Source organism: Chaetura pelagica, unplaced genomic scaffold, assembly GCF_000747805.2.
Source record: "Chaetura pelagica isolate M959 unplaced genomic scaffold, ChaPel_1.0 scaffold546, whole genome shotgun sequence".
In the NCBI taxonomy this organism is placed as follows: Eukaryota; Metazoa; Chordata; class Aves; order Apodiformes; family Apodidae; genus Chaetura; species Chaetura pelagica.
The window spans coordinates 248,365-254,139 of NW_009953798.1; the positions used below are offsets into that span (position 1 = coordinate 248,365).

Below are 5,775 nucleotides of genomic sequence, written 5' to 3' on the forward strand. Positions count from 1 at the left end.
CCGCCCCACCCCACTTTTTTTTTTTTTTTTTTTTTTTTTTTGTTTTTTTTTTTTTTTTTTTAAGAAATTATATCAAAGTGAAAGTTACATGGGCTGTTTCCATAGTTGTAGTTTCAACCTTTTCTGTGCTACTAATTAGGCTTTTAGTAAAAGCATGCATCTGGTGATGTAGTTGTTTGGGTTTTTTTACTGTCAGTGCTAGAAATGTAACCTTTATTTGGCTTTCCTGTCTGTGCCGTCTCAAATTGAAGGAAGTGTAGTAAATCACGGTATAGTGTTATAGTAACTCTTAAGTGACTGTGTCCTCTGAGAAAGTAAGCTCAGTTATGCAAGTGTTGGAGGAAACTCTGACTTGCTTCACTGGTGAAGAAACACTTTTGATTCTCGGGTTGTTTTACATAAACCCATAAACCTGGGGATAAATCTTCTGTTAAATTAAAGCAAATTTAGGTGACTGAATTAGATCTCTTGCTTGCTAATGTGCAAAGTACTGATACCTCAGCAGGTTGCCATTCTGTGTGATAGACATTACTGTTAATTCAGCTGTATTTCTATTAAATACCCATAACATAGGCTTACAAACAGGGAGGAGAGGGCTGCTGTATCATATGTCACTACTTCACTTGCTCCACCTTGCAACTTCATACTTTACCATGCACTTAATATTTGTGAAAGGTTTAGATGTCAAAGCAGCTGAATCTTACCACCTCCCTCTCTGTATTTCATAGCCTATTTTTTTAAAAACAGAGCTATGATGAAGTCTTCATTTTTTATGCTTTTGTGTGAAATCAGGTATAGCACTGCATTTCTTACATCACTTTTGTTTGTGGAGGAGGACAGCATCATTCCCCTAAAATGGGATTCAGAAAGGTTTCTGTGTGTCCCTGAGAACACCAGCCATTCTCTGCAGAACACAGCTGCCAAAAAGGCTTATAGGGGCCCAATCTGACAGCAGTGAACTCAGAGAAGTATCCACTCATTTGAGCAGCCCCACTTAGCCAGGAGAACTGTTCAGGGAGTGAATTTGTGCACATGCTGACCTGAGAGATCTTGCCAGGAAAAGGAAGAATACTCTGAAATGCACATATACCTCTTCCCACTCTTTCACTGTACGTCCAGGAGCAACGCCCTGCAACTGTATGGTGAGACCCTTTTTTTCCTAGCTTTCTAGTCATTGCATTGGAAAGAGAATTGGCATTCTTGGTTATGTCATGGTTACTGTCACATTTGAAGAGGATCTGCTGAAGGAGAGGAGAATGACTTCCTATAAAAGCAAAACAGTACCTTTCTTATACATAGTTGCATCATGCTCCTCAAGTTTATGTGCAGTGAAGAAAGGACTTCCATAAGCTTAACATTTGTAACTTGCTAGCCAGATTTATATCAAAAAGTCAGACCTAGACCATCTTTAAATGCAAAACAATTAGGTTCTTGTTAGCAGAAGATAGTGGCACATGTTCTTCTTTAATAGCCATTATAATTTGCAGTGTGAAATTGTGTTTTTACAGAAAACACTGAGACCATTTAAGAATGCAGTTGCTGCACCATTATTTCAAGGTAGCAAAATGTTGCAAGTGATTAACAAAATCTGTGCTTTTCATAATGTGTAGCTGTGCCATCATACTGCTGCCGTAGTCCCCAGCTTGGCTGATTCTATGCAAATATGTGATATCTTTAAGATAGTAAAAACTATGTAATCACATCAGAAGACATACTGCCCTGCATAAAGGGTTAGTCAGTCAGCCCACAAAATTGTAGCTTATTTAACATTAAAGATTACCTAATCCCCAAGTTCCTCTCTCAAAACCATGCTTTCTTAGACTAATATTAATGAATTTGACATGCAAAACTTTGAAATATTCTAATTTGCGGGCTAATTTTCTTTTTCTCATATGTTAATGTTTAAAATCCACTTATGCTGCAGTAAACCCTTATCTTTAGGGCTGTAAGATCATGATATGTTGTGTAATTAGACAACAGCTTTCATGGCTGACTGCCAATTAAGCACTGTCAAGTAAGAAGAGCAGTTGGACAGAGTCAGAATAAACATTCAGAAAACAGAATTTAGTTTCCAGCTTTTAAATGGCTCAAGTGGCATTCATAGATTTGCTCTATAAATATTGTGTAGAGTGTGCTAACTTAAAGTTTACTCTGGCAGATGTCTTCCAACCTGGTTGCTTGGAACTGTTCCATTATCCTTTCTCTACCTATAGGGTAATGGGAACAGAAGTGGCTTCTGAATGCTCTGTCAGGAGGCTGAGGGAACTTGCAGCATTGGGCACAGCTGGAGGGTGTCTGTCACTAGATAGAAGGAGGACACTTTTTAGTTGTGTTGGTTTTTTTTAACTTGTTCCTTACATCTGGTAGTTTGTCCTGGAAATGCAACCACTAGCTCATCCCATAGCATCAATGCTATGAAGTTACTTGACCCTATTCTTGAAAGAGCCCCTGCCATGCGTGGATAAGGAGAACTATACTGTCTTCTAGTTACTTAAATAATAGTTGGGGATATAACAGAATGAAAAAGCCTCCAAAGAGCAACTACAAAAGCTTTCACTATAACCTGAGTCTGGGATGATCAAGAAAATCTTAAGCCACACATTAAAATGGAGAGAGAACTGTATGGGTGCAGATTCTGACTTTACTTGCACCCAGAAATCCTTCTTGAAGATGTGAAACTCTTTGGGTTTAATGGATGGCATGCATTGAGCTACACGATACATAATAAGCTGGTTCAGGGAAATCTGAACATATTTTGGAGTGTTACACTGTTTTCAGATGACTTTTAAGGCAACTGTTAATAATACTAGAAGCGCACAGACTTCAAATTTACAGGACAGATTTTAGCAGCTGAAGAACAGTAACATAATCTGTGATGTTTAATTAGAAGCAGCTGACCTGCAGTCTGTAGAGGAAGTTCTGCCTAAGCAAGGATTGCAGGATCAGGCCATTATTTAGGTACATGTTTAGGGAGTGGAGTTTGTGTCATTGAGCATGGATATTAGGGGGAGGAGTTGCTGGAGTGATTCCTGTGGGCTTTGGACCAAGCAGTGCTATGCAGAACCTACGGTAGATGGCGGCACAGCCACTGCCTGGTGTCACCTCTGCTCTAAGTAGGTGGATAAGAAATGGCTGCATCCCCAGCTATATCAGACAATTTACCTCAAGCAGAGTTAAAAGGGCTTACACCAGCTGAGAGACTCTTAACTGGCTTCTGAGCATCCGAAGGGGATTAATCCAGAACAAGGCAAAAGCACTGCAATTGCAGAGTAAAAGTGTTCACTGGGGGAGGACCTACTGAAGTCCCTAATAGGTTTTCATTTCGCGTTAGTTAGCGTATCATCAGATTAGTGACACAATGCATAATAGCAGGAAAGTTTTGAGCCTTATTCTGTAGCTCTTAAGTTTCTAAACAATCACTTTACTAGAGGTGCTCAGCATTACTACTGAAGGTTTTAAGTGTGTACATATCTACACGGCATATAAATACAGCTTTGTTCTATATATTGAGCTATATATAAACTGCATTAAATGAGTATCAGTTTGATACTCAGCTTTTTGTTTATACCACAGGTATATAAAAAAAAAATAATAAAACTTGATAGGTATCTTAACCTCAGCTGTAAAGCTCAAACCAGATTAGAATACTTGGTAAAATGTTATTTTTCTACCAAATATTTTTCAAGCCATCTTTTTGGGATTATTGTCTCCTCATGAGCTGGTATTTGTAAATCAATGTGAGAATTTTTCTTCATTTTCCAAAAGACTGATTAGTAGACATATGTGTCTTGTTTTATCACCCATGGAAGCCTGGTTTAACTTTTTACCAATCAAGATTACTTAAAATAGGAAATAATACTGTTTTAGTGAAGTAATTTGAAACTTAGGTTTTCTTTCATATGAAAAGTGAGATTCTTATGGAGATGATTTCTCACTTTGGGTCTTGCTTTTGGTTTAGTTTGTTGTCGTTTTTTTTTCCTCTGCAGAACTCAGTTACGTAATTTATAACCAGCAGTATACAATCTTAGGCACGTAGGATTTATGAATGTGGAAGAAATTGTACTATTTAATGTCTACATGACACTCTCCTGTTACCCTTACTACATTCCTGCCTTGGGGACCCTCCATGCTGATACTATAACCCTGTCATAAATCTGTTGAAAATATACGGTTGTAAGAAGTCTTTTTGTATTCATTAATCTAACTTACAGCCACAAAAAAAAAAAAGAAAAAAAAAAAAAAAAGCCAGTTTCAAGTTTGTTCTCCTTAAAACCTCAGAATAAAGTAGAAGAAAGGGGCATGTAGGCTTATAGGTGCTGTGCTGCTGTTTTAATGGGAGAGTTCTCAGATAGTGGCTCAGTTAAAGCTTCCCTTGAAGATGGCGTTAGCTGAGTGAGCACTATAGAATGTGCTTACACTTCTGAAACATCTTGGATGCATTCACTCATAGGATAAGAACCTCTGTTTTGAAATAAGGCATTTTAAGATGACTTTCAGATGTCTTTGAGCTGTGTCTGAATAGGGGCCTTTTCACTTCAAATGGGAGTCAGTTCAGATCCTGTAATAAGGGAGTTTTCATTTATTCCACAGAGCCCTTCATTTCGGAAAACGAAAAACTCTTCTATGAGCAAATATTATTAGCCTGTGGTCTTATGTTAAAAATAGCAGGTACTAGTATGAACACAGGGCAACATCTCCCATCAAGGTAGATTCCAGAGCTCTCTGAGCAAGTAAGATTCTAAATAGCAAAAGAAAGATTGAAAAATAGGGAAAAAAATAATATTTGTAAGCAATATTATATTTCTATTCTTAAAATTTGGGATGGTAGAAATAAGTCTTAGCAAAGCAGAGAAATTATTTGGTCGGTTTGGGATTTGTTATAATGCAATAACCTGGTTTTGCTTCTTTGTTTCCTGTTTTCTGAAGAGCTTTCTGAATCTAGCTCTTATTTAATTCCTTCTTTCTCAAAACAGCACGGAGTTGAATTTTAGTTGACACGTTTTGAACACCTGTTACCACTGCTTGTAGTCCCCATTAGACATTGAACTACCTTACCCTAATATTCTGGAATTTATGATATAATGAACTCTTTGCCACTTTGAATAGCACAAACAGTCTGAATCTATCACCATTAACAACAAAAGTCAGCTGTATGAGACTGCATGGAAAAGTAACTTTTGCTCCTTTGGGCTATGAAAACCAAATTATCAGATCAGAAACGGAGGCTGCATTTAGTTCACATTAGCACACTTAAGTTTCTTGGTCAGTAGGTATAGTAGTATCACTAGTCTTATTGTAGGTACTGAACCAAACAAATTCTTCACCTTTTGCTTCAAAAATTTATTTTGATGCAGTATTTTGAAATGCTGCAGCTCTCAATTGTTCAGATGCTTTGAACACACAAAAAGAGTCAATGGTACTTCCAACCATTAGCTCTGTTAACTGGAAAGACCCTTACCTAGCTATATTAGTTGCTTGTTTCTAGTGCCAATTCATTGTAAAACATCTCAGTTAGTTACAACATAGTAGAAAGGAAACAGCAAATATTATTACGTGAAGTTTTGAAGAGTCAGTCTGAGAAAATTCTCTGTTCTTACAAAGAAAAGTGAATCTTCAAGGGTAGAAGTGAGGAGGAAGTGGCTTAATCATTAACCACTGAATGGATATTAAAACTGGATTCATTAGCTGAGTGGATTATTAAACCTGATTATGCTACTTCATGAGTACAGTGCAACAAATGGAAGTTGCAGGGGAAAGAAATGGTTACAAGTGGGC

At 37.4% G+C, this 5,775-nt stretch overlaps 1 protein-coding gene across 1 annotated transcript in view; it reads left to right on the forward strand.

Moving 5' to 3' along the window:
- FGF10 (fibroblast growth factor 10) overlaps nucleotides 1–5,775 on the forward strand; it is a 59,038-nt gene that overhangs the window by 1,160 nt on the left and 52,103 nt on the right. The gene's annotated exons all lie outside the window — the stretch shown is intronic.